Below are 11,442 nucleotides of genomic sequence, written 5' to 3'. Positions count from 1 at the left end.
GCTTTATGGGTCTTGAAGTCAACTCCTTCATAAAGCTTTTATGTTATTACTTCATAAGTAAGCATCCTTCATATATTGAGTTAGGTGATGCAAGATAGGATTCTCATCATCTCCTTCTTCAATTAAAGTTTTAAGATTGTCAAAGTTGATGTGTTCATATCTTAGATTTCATAACCATGAATAATCACAATAGAAATCATTTCAACACTTTGAAACATTACATTTAGTAGTGAAGAGAGAAATTCTACTTTTTGATAAATGTATACTGATAATCAAATTATTTAAATCTGACATGTCACCAAAAATCACCTTGATTGGATGAGAATTTTGATACATAATTGAATTGGAAAGTTTTAATATCAATTTTGGGACCATCTAAACTTCAATTTTAATAAACTTATAGTTAAATTAAATGTCTTGATAAGGCAAACCCAACAACGCCAAAATTGATACAAATGTGAGCATAAATGGGCTGAAATCGATCAAGAGCATATAGTATATTTAAAAGTCTCAAAGTATTAATTGAATAGTCAAATGATCTCCGAATTAGACATAGTTATAGCCGAATAGAGAGGCTCGGCGAGATGAATCGAATGTGCCGAAGATCACTCAATTCTGACATCATTAAGAAACTCAAATACTGAATAAATTGTCTATAATTGAGGGAATCAATATAGACTGTTTGATGGAGCACTCTGAATTTGCTCTAAATATTTTCAATATTTATGGAGTATCTCACTCTCAAATATTTATAAATAGTCCATCATTCTTCACATGAGGGGATGGATGAGACAGAAGAGAGAACTAGAAAAATCACTTTTGCATTTTTCAACAATTGCTACAGATGACTACCACCAGCTACTGTAGTCATAACCCATCGAGGATCAACATCAGAAATTCCTACCATCCCCATAATATTGATGAGATTTAACCTTGTTGTTGGGTGTATCCGTCTTCTTGTGGATATCTATTTTCTGTAATCTCTATTGAAAAAAGTAAGCCTTATTGTTAGGTGTTAACTCTCTCTTTATGGACACTTGATTTCTATAATCTCTATTAGAAAAAAATCAAGCGTTTGTTTAAACCCTCTCTTTTTTACCGGCAAAGAAGTGATGATTCTTGTATCATTTACTACAAAGTGGATTTTTCAAATAGGTCAAGCCCCATGATTTTTTCCGTTTTAGAGGTTTTCACGTAAAAACATTTTTGGTCTTACTACTTTTATATGTGCTTGTTGAATCTTTGTATGAATGCTAAGAGATAATATGCATAATCTAGTGATTCAAATTTTTTAGCACATAATAATATCACAACTTAAAAGAAATATATTTTCTTTCATGTTAATATAATATCCCCTCTCTAATAATTGGCCCAAACTCAAAATGTTATTCTTCATATTAGGTATGAAGTAAACACTTGAGATGAATTGTTGGCTTCCAATAAGCATATGAGAATTTTTTTTTAGCCTTCTACTAATATTTTGGATTCATCTCTAAATATGGCATTTCTTCATATTGCTTCATTAAGCTCTACAAATATGCTTTTTTCTTCACACATGTGATTTTTTGCACCTTTTACTATGAGAAAAAGGGCGATGATATGAGGGTGTTCTTCTCATATAGGAGTTTTTACAATAAGATGTCTAGTGAGGCAAGACTAATTAATCTTATCTCAACTAATAAAAAATACTCACAAGAAGTCATATCATCAAAGTTAAGTCAAGCTTAGTAGAAGATCTAGATTTATAATTCTTCTAAAGGGACTAGGCTCCTTAAATTTAATTACATTCCATAAAACTTTTAAGAGATGCTCACAATAAATGAAACATATTTTTATTTTAATTTGCTCCAATTAATATCAAGAAAAGGTAGCATATGCTTTAAAATGGTTCAATCTACAAAGTAGAGTGTGAATCACTGTAACTAAAAAAATCTAAGCAATCAAATTCTAAGTAGGAAATATGTAAAAGTTATAATCCATATCAATATCAGGAATGATGATAGAAGAAAAATAAATAAGACAACATAGCTATACACAACCAAATAAAAATTCTTAAATAATATGAGAATTTGTATAAACATATGAAAAACATTCTTGGAAATTTCTAAAATTCTCTAATTAAGGGATGCAAAAATATGAATTTGGAATAGTGCATAAAGGTATTTAAAAATCATAACTTGTAATACAATGATCACCACAACAACATCAAGCCTTTATCCCAATACATGGGGTCAGCTAAATACAATGATCACCAAACATGAAATTTTTTTCTAAGACTAATTATGAAACATTTGGATTATTCCAATAGGTTGACAATTTTTGCAAATTATTAGCCATTTAACAAAAATAAAATAGCAAGTATTCTATTTTTAAAAATAGAAATTACCACAAAAATAAAATGGAAGTAGTTTTATTAGATTCATTGTATTCAAACATGTCTCTAGTTTAAATTTCATTAAATTTGATTAACTAAATGAACACAAAAACTCACAAGTAAATACTAAAAAATCTTTAAGGGATTAAGTATAGTTGTTAGATCTTATTTTAAAAAGATCCAAAAGCTACCAGGGCATCTTCTTCCTCTAGCCATGGATCTAACTAAGAGATTAGGCTAAGCTCAAGTCAACCAACTTGAGGGAGGCTCACGTTGATTTTTCTCTCTCTAGTTCATTAAAGAAATTTGCTCATTGCATGGAGCATCAAGGTGCTTAGAGATACAAGAAGTGGGGTTTAACTCGCTTGGTCATTACCTAGAACTCCCCACAACAACATTTATATTCATTTTCAATATTTTGAGAACCTTAACAACATGGTTTATATTAGTTGTCAAATCAGATCCCTCGCCATGGTGAAGGTGAGGAGTGAATAACACTATCTCAATTTCCTTTGAGATACCTTAGATTATTGGATCGACCAAGGCCTGAAATCAAGTTTGGGTAAGAAAGTTTCTTAAGCTTGTTGGAAGACTAGAGAGGCTAAGGAAGGGTCCGAGGGACTTAGTGAAGCTCAAGGAAAGAAATTAGAATAAATGGAGAGGCTTTTTGGTGTTCAATTCTTCTACTTTAAATTGAGTCTTAATTAAGGATTAACCATTGTTAATCAAGGTAGTGAGTCAGCCACCTTGCTTAGGGACTCTTGGGTGGATGGATAGGATTATTCTAAGGTCAGAGGGCATAGAGGTACAATCCTCACTTGAGATTTTGCTTAATAATCATTAAAATTTACTCAGTTTCTCTTCGTGTTTAACTCTTGTTTGCTTATCTAATTAATGGTTTAGTTGGCTATTAGGATTAGTTCATGATCTTAGTTGACTTTAGAAGCAATTGGGTTACCTCATTTGGAGGTTAAACAGTTTAAACCTCTTTGGGCTATATATATTGGTTCAAAAATGGGTTTAATTGGCCCATTTGATCAAATTAAGTCAAATCAATGGCTAAATTTGGTTGGCATGGTTGGTAAGGACACTAGCACTCTAATCAAGGTTCATAAGTAATGACTTAAGCTAACCCGAAACATTAATTGGGCTCACTCATTTAGAGACATTTGGATTTCTAATGGGTTAAATTGGTTCATGTAACCAATCTTTTTTAAACCCATGATCAAACTTAGTTGACCATGATTGGGTCAAGGTCATCCTATATAAGACCTATGTGCAATTGATTCAACCAACTTGAAGATCACGATCAATTTGTCCAATTAAAATTGATTGAGTTTATTAGGTCAAATTTTATTCAATTGGTTTCTTTAATGAGCAAAGATGGGATCAGTTTATGGACTTCCTATAATGAGCCTAGAGACCACATAAATTGATCAACTAGTGATCAAAGGTAATTTGGTTCAGTTGAACTTATAACAGTTTAATTGAGTTATGTTTGATTTCTTTTATAAAATTCTTATAGGGGCCTACGCATTAATATATAAAAAAATTTACAGGTCCTTAGAGGATCAGAAGTTCTATAAAAATATAGTATTTAAAGTAAAACTTAATAAGCCTTAGATCCTATCTATTATAATAATCAAAACCATAATATCAAGGCAGGGAGGCAAACCCAAAAAATACACAAGCAAATCTTCCACAACGAACAACATCAACTTTCAAACATGATCAACAACAATAACACTCTTGAGATCAAGTACACCCAAAGCACAAGAACCCAATCACCAACAAAGGGCATAGCCCCAAGAAAAAAAGGCAACAACAACATAATCACCAGAATAACCAAATCAATCAAAAAACTATAAACATCATAAACACAATAGAAAATAGTACAAGCCATATTCCAAAGAAACGCCCCAAGCCCGAAAACTATTTAACATTGGATATAATAGTTCCTCCACTAGAATTCATGAAGTTGCAACCTTTACGTTAATTTTTCTTGCCTTTATTACTAGATCCCACAAGAAAGCTCTCATTAACCACCTGAATCACATTTAAATCACTTTCTTCCAACAAACCATTAGCGAGGTCACCACAAGACCCCCCAAAATCATAATTTTCATTAGAATTACAAATGATCCAATCATAATGATCAACTTGATCAATCAATTGCACTTTCTTGCCACTTTCAACTCCATCAATAACTACATCTTTAGAAACAAGTGAAATAGGTAAATTAATAACATGAACCATACTAGAGACATCCAAGGCAGCATTATGAAGAGTATTGCCATTCTCAGGGACAAGAAGAGAAAGACTCCCTTGAGGCTCAATAGCCACAACATAAGCTATATTCCCGAAAGTGATTCCAGCCCGACACTCCTCAGGCTCCAAAATCAACGTATTAGGTAATTAGTTGTCAGAGAAATTAGAAGCAGAATTAAAAAATGAATCATCTGCTAAAGCATTATCAGCTACAACAACATTAGAACTAGGGGTCAAAGTGACGCTAGATATATGATTCACCATACAATTATTAGTAGTATTGGCACCCAAAGCATTAATGATACCCTCTTTATTTTCTAAATCAGAAATAACAGTGTGTAAAATATTATTATTTTTCTAATTTTCCTCATCATCCTAACTAACATCACCAATGAGGATAGCATCATTAGGGACAATTTTAACATGCTTAGAATTCACAAAAAGAGGAGGATACAAAATATGATAATCCATATTCAAGTGGATAAGAGACTTGCAATGAACACAAAAAGGCAAAAACTCTTTCATTTCCACACACTAACCATACATGAATTTTTTAGAGCCAAGCCACACTCCATCAAGATAGCATTTGGTGATGTCTAACTCAACCAGAACACGCGCAATGGAAGGCCGTGAACCAATCATAGTGTCATTATCAGTTTTTAATGGCCTGCCAAAAAATGACCCCAAACCATGAAGGATACAAGGTGAAAAGAGATGGGGACGTAAGTTAGGAAATGAAACCCAAATTGGAATGATGGGATATCCAACATTAATGCCAAATAAGGGAGATTGAAAGTTCAAAGAGATTATGATGATGCACACCAAGAGGGGTGTGAATTGGTGAATTTAAGAACTAATTGCTTAATTTTAAAAACAAAGATTTTTTTTTTTTTGAATTTTTCAATATATGACAAAATTAGTAGCAATTTTCACTTAGTGTTGTAGCAAGACAAATTTACCAAAATATGAAAACAACGATGATGAAATTTTAATAAGTAGAGCTGATTGTTGAGTACAATTTTTCACCAAGTAGTTATAACAAATTTAAAGTGCAAAAAATAAAATGTGTAAAATAGAAATAAGAATAAACAAATCAGAGATTTATAGTTGTTCAGTCAAACAATGACCTACGTCCACTCCCCGAAGTCCTTCACTCTGAGTATTGCACTATAACTATAATGTCTATCCTTTTTCGTCCCCCATAGGAAGACAGAGAAGCCCTTACACAAATTCTTTCCACCAAATCCAGTGTGGTGGAGAGCTGGAAGCTTTATCACCCTCCATGCAACGGCAACGGACCTTCAATCTTTTTCTCCCCTCTTGGAGAATGAAAAGTACCTTGAACTCCTTTCTCACCCTCATGGTGATGGAAGAGAACCACGTTCTTGAAACATTCTTGAGCTGAAGAATTTCTCATCGGAGCCACCCAAGAAACCTAGACATACACTTGGAGGAACAAGGTAAGACACTTGCTTGGAGCAACCGTGTGATCCCCTCACACAACTTCTCCCTCACACAAGGTAACCCTCTTCTTTCCAACTCTCTTAGAACTTCTTCTCAAAGCTACCTCTCAAAAACACTCAACTGCCAAGAAGCTTTAAAATAAGATAATGAGAGATGTTAAATACAATGCCTCATAAAAAGTCATAAATTCAATTCTGGAAACTCTGATCGTCCAGTATGATCATGGATCATCATGTACGATTAGTTCAAAGTACTCTTGTTAATACTATACGAAAAGCTAAATGTTGTATGATCAGTTCTAGGAATTGAGCTTATCGTGCAGGACGATTCAGAGCATCGTCCAATATAATTAGTTCAAATGACTTGGGTTATCGTCTAGTATGATTGGCGATGATTTAATTATCAGTCTATGTAGGAATCAGGTCGTATAGTATGATTGATCAAATTTTCCTATACGATATGGCTATATCAATTAATCCAAAATCGTTCCCTAAACACAAGATTAATTTATGCAAGATATAAATACATCGTACAATATGATTAACTACATGCCAGCCAGAACTGTTGGAGGTGAAAAAATCATTAAAGTGGCTGCAAAACCATAAAGGAAATGCTAAAAAAATGAAGAAAAGTGGAAGGAACAACTTCCCTGAAGGTGACAACAGTATACTGCGATGATAGATCCCTAACTAATTATAATAATAATTAAAAGATTGAGTCAAGCTTGTTTGTTTGTAATCGTTTATTTTTTATAGTCAAGTTTGGTTATAGTGAACAAATTTGTCAAATTAGGGTTTGTCGAGGGTCAATGGAGTTCAAACTATCTATGGCTAAATAATTGAAACATTTGTCAAATGTTGGTTGAGCTCAATTTGGTCAAAAGTCAAATTGGTTAAATGACCAAGTGGACTAATTGGCCTATACAACTGCCAATTATAGCCAAGACATCTATAGGTGACATCCTTGCTTTAAGATTCTTTTCCCATTGCTCATCTTCTATGAAGTTGGCCTTCTCCTTCATTTTGTTAGTTTATAAACACGTACTTGGATTCATCATTACCAATTTTTTGAAAATTATAGCATTAGATATAAGACTTGTTATATCATGACCTTAGTTTCCTGCTCATGAACTCTTGATGTTTATGGACTTCCATTCATATCTCCATTCTTAAAGTTGTTAGAGTATTTTTAAAATCCAATTCTTTCTCTTTCTCGTTAATGCTCATGTCTTCTTCCTCTTTGGCATCTATTATTGTCGAAGTCTTCGTCTTTCAAATTGAGTTGTAATAGTTCAACCATTGCCTCTTCTTGCTTTTTCTTTATCTTTTGATTTTCCCCGTAAGCTTATAAGGAACACGAGGATAGCCCCACACTCATGATTTTTCAAACTTTAATTTCTTACATTTTAATTGCAGTAATGTTAAATTTAAATTTAATGTAAAAAGAATTTTTTTTTTAATAATTTTTACTTCACTAACATTTTCATCATTTATTTAATTGATTGACAATAGCCAATACTCCGGTAGAATAATATGAAATTAATTCAAATTCTTGTATAAATAAAAGTTCAAACTCACCTTTAAGAGTTTAAGGAAAATTGATATGTTCTTTACAAGTTTGTAGCTTTTCCCATGATTATTTAGCTATAGTTTCACATGAGGTCTTCTAAAATCTATCATTACACACCACTTCATAGAAAAGTTTGTTGAGAGCATTTTCGTCCCTCTTTCTCTGATCTTTCAATGCTTCCCTTTGGTTTTTGGATAGAGCAATATTTTCTTGTTTTCTATATCACTACAGGAAAATCACCCATTACCAGCGGAATTTCCGGTGGAGGAATTTCTGACGAATTTTCTAATGTATTTCCGACGAAATATTAAAACAAAATTCTGACAAATTTTCAAGTAGATTTTTCGACGGATGTGTTTCCGACAAAGTTTCTAGCAGATTTTATGATGGATTCTAAAAATATCATTTATTCCTAATTTAATTAATTTATAATTTGTAGTTAATTTAATTAATTATTAATTTAATACATTATTTTAATTAATTATTAATTTAATAAATAATTTTAATTAATTTTCCTTAAATAACTTATTTTGATTATCAATTAAAATAAATTAATTAGTTTTTATTTAATATTCTCCCGGTTTTAATATAAATAAAAAAAATTATCAATTTAGACAATTTTGTAGCAACGGAGTAGTGGTCGAACAGGCGCGCGGGCGTGGGGCAGGGAGGTCCTCGGTTGGAATCCTGGGCGTGGCGCCGACAGACGCATACGGGGGAGCGAGCGGGCCTGCATGGGGGGAAGGGGAGCGGGCGGGCTGCCTGGTGGGCTGGGCTTGGGTGCATCCGGGTGCAGGTAGGCTGGGGTCATCCGTGTGGGATGCGGGAGCAGGCTGGGGGCATTCGCTAAATTTTTTTTTTAAATCGTTTTATTAATTACGACGGACCTTTTCCGCGGGAAAAAGTTCCGGCGGAATTTTTTTGACGAAAAAGTTTTCTGACGCTCGATTTACTGTCGAAAGATTTTTCGCCGCAAATTCGCCTAAAAATTTAGAAATTCGTCGAAAACTTCAAAGTTTTCCGCCGGAAATATGCAACGTTCATGTAGTGTAGCTTTCTCAATGATATATCATGCATTTTGCGATTCTGTAGAGCCTTCATCTTGATGTTTCAATTGTTGTAGTTTCTCTTAGTGAGCATAGGAACTTGGAAGGTAGTCATTGCTCCATTCATCATCGCTCCAATGCCACTTTGTTGGGAATTCAACATACAAAACTTAAACTTTAAATCTCAAAATTACAACTTCTCACAAAATATAACTCCGAAACTTATAAAATCATATCTTAAAGTTATGCTTCTTCAATTCTATTCGCTCTCTCTTCTCTCCTAGTCTTTGTTTGGGGCGATTTTTTTAATCGCTTCTTAAAACATCTTTTTTACTGCTTCTTAAATTAGCTTTTTAGATCAAAGGAAGAAGCTTTTGTTTTTGCTTTTGATCGACTGATGCTTAAACCTTTGAGGGAAGAGAGGTATTTATACCTATTTAAAACAAATTCACAACAAATATTGTTAACCTACCAAAACACTCTCAACCTTTTCATCCTTCATATAACAAACCTACTACACACATGTATCAGATGAATTACCAAATCTGTGAATTTTCAGCATGTCTACAATTTCAACAACTTCATTTATTTTCAACAAAAGTATCTAATGATATGATTTTTTTTGGCCATTGATCATTGCGCAATTACTTTCTTTTGAAAAATATGACAGTAAAGAAGATCAAACAATATATAATAGATTATTTGATGAAGTTGTTAATTACCTCTTCGTTTATGGCTACAATTTAAAATGATTTCATGGGAGTCTGTAGCTTAGATCTGTCTTACACAACTGTAATTGATATTAGTATTTTTCAAACGCACCCTTTGACTCATACTTGTTGGAAATTACATGGAAAGCTTTGAGAAGGCTTTTTATACACGACAAAAGATTAGGCAGGTGGTATGCTCTAAACCTTCTCTTTCAACCCAAACTATTATACTTTGGACTTCTTCCACTCCAGCTATTTATAAGAGGTTAAGGATTAAAAAGTATGATTTGAAGAAAAACAAAGAAGAAACAGGTGAGGGCTCCTTACCATTTCAGGTTACTTGCCTGGTATTCATATCAATCTCTTACAGCTTGGCCTGGTTCTTTAGATGTGTCTTTTGATATTTTTAAAATGATCTCTCTCTCTCTCTCTCTCTTTCATCTTCTCTCTCTCTCTTTCATCTTCTCTCTTTCAATTTTAAGTCCGGCACAAATATCTTAAGAAACTTGAAGCTATCTTTGAAAAAAATTTACACCTGGCTATTCTGATTACACTTATCCTTTTCACTGCAATGGTTTGGAGGCATTATTACTTTCTCGAGCTGTTTCACACCCTTCATTACGATCTTATGGTAGCTGGAATATTTGCTTTGTGTCTTCTTTTGTTGCTTGCCTGGAAGGTTGTTTATGGAGATTTTGGAAACTGGTCATCAAAGGGAATATGAAAACTATTAATATTATTTTGCAGATATTTCGAGGGCTTTCCTCGAACTGGGTGCTTCAGCTATACTCTCCATTTGGTCTGGACATGAATTGTATATTGTTGGTTCTTTGTCTTGCTTACAAGTTACAACCAGTTCTGTGGAAACTTTTCTACATTAAAATGCCTACTTATTTTGACTTTTTGCTATCAGATAGCAACTTTTTTGGGCAGATTCTGAAAAAATCTTTACTTGTGATGTCCGGATGATGTGGCGCGTCCGGATTATCCTCTGGATGCGTTCGGATACCGCACAGAATAATCTCTCTAGATTCGGAGCTAGACTTTCTGCTTAATGTGGATTGGGGTCAATGATGAATCAGTCAAGATGTGGTTGCAGCTAGGCGGTACTTCTGGTGCCTTCGATTTTGATCCTTCTGAGAGCATTGAAGTCATTTGATATAATTTGACATGAGTGCAATAATATGCAAGTATTGATTTTATGAAATTCGCGATGGTAAGGAAATATAAAAATGGTGTACTTCATTTAATTTTCTTATATATAATATATATGATGTTATAAAAAATATAGATTTTTCTCTTAATTAAGATTTAAAAAAAATGATTTCTTTTCTTCTTAATAAGGTGCAGAACAAATTTTTTTTTGTTATATTAATATCCTATTTATACATGCATGATCTAATCTAGCATAGTGTGAGTAATTTATTAACCTTCTTTTCCCTCTTCTTCTTCCACAAATTTAGAGGAGACAAATATATATATATATATATATATATATATATATTGATTAAAAGTTCCTCCAAATTTTTTTTTTTAAATATAAGCTCAGCTAACACTTCTAATTGAGAGAAAGAATTATTTTCATCTAAGTATTTTATTTATTAAAAAAATTACAATTAAGAATATTATTTTGAATAAAATTGAATCAATTTAAATTTAAAATTTTTATTTTGAGATAAGTTAAATATATATAAATATTAATTGATTATTCATAGATTATAATCATCTTAAAATATATTAAAATATATATATTATATTAATATAACCTTCTTCTCTCTTTTCTTCCAAAAATTTGATCACTATTTTTTTAATATTATTTCCCTTTTCCTCTCTTCTTCTAAAATATCAATCAAAATGATATATATAGAGAAACAAACAAAAAAATATTTGAGATTCAATTCATTTTTATTCTTTCAATTGACTCTTCCTCCATTCATCTCTTTATATTCCTTGTTGCCTAGCTAGTAAGCAATATTTATCACATTTTTTTTTTTCTTGTAAAATATATAAA

The sequence above is a fragment of the Dendrobium catenatum genome, unplaced genomic scaffold (assembly GCF_001605985.2).
Source record: "Dendrobium catenatum unplaced genomic scaffold, ASM160598v2 fragScaff_scaffold_465, whole genome shotgun sequence".
In the NCBI taxonomy this organism is placed as follows: domain Eukaryota; kingdom Viridiplantae; phylum Streptophyta; class Magnoliopsida; order Asparagales; family Orchidaceae; genus Dendrobium; species Dendrobium catenatum.
Note: the sequence above shows the minus strand (reverse complement) of the source record.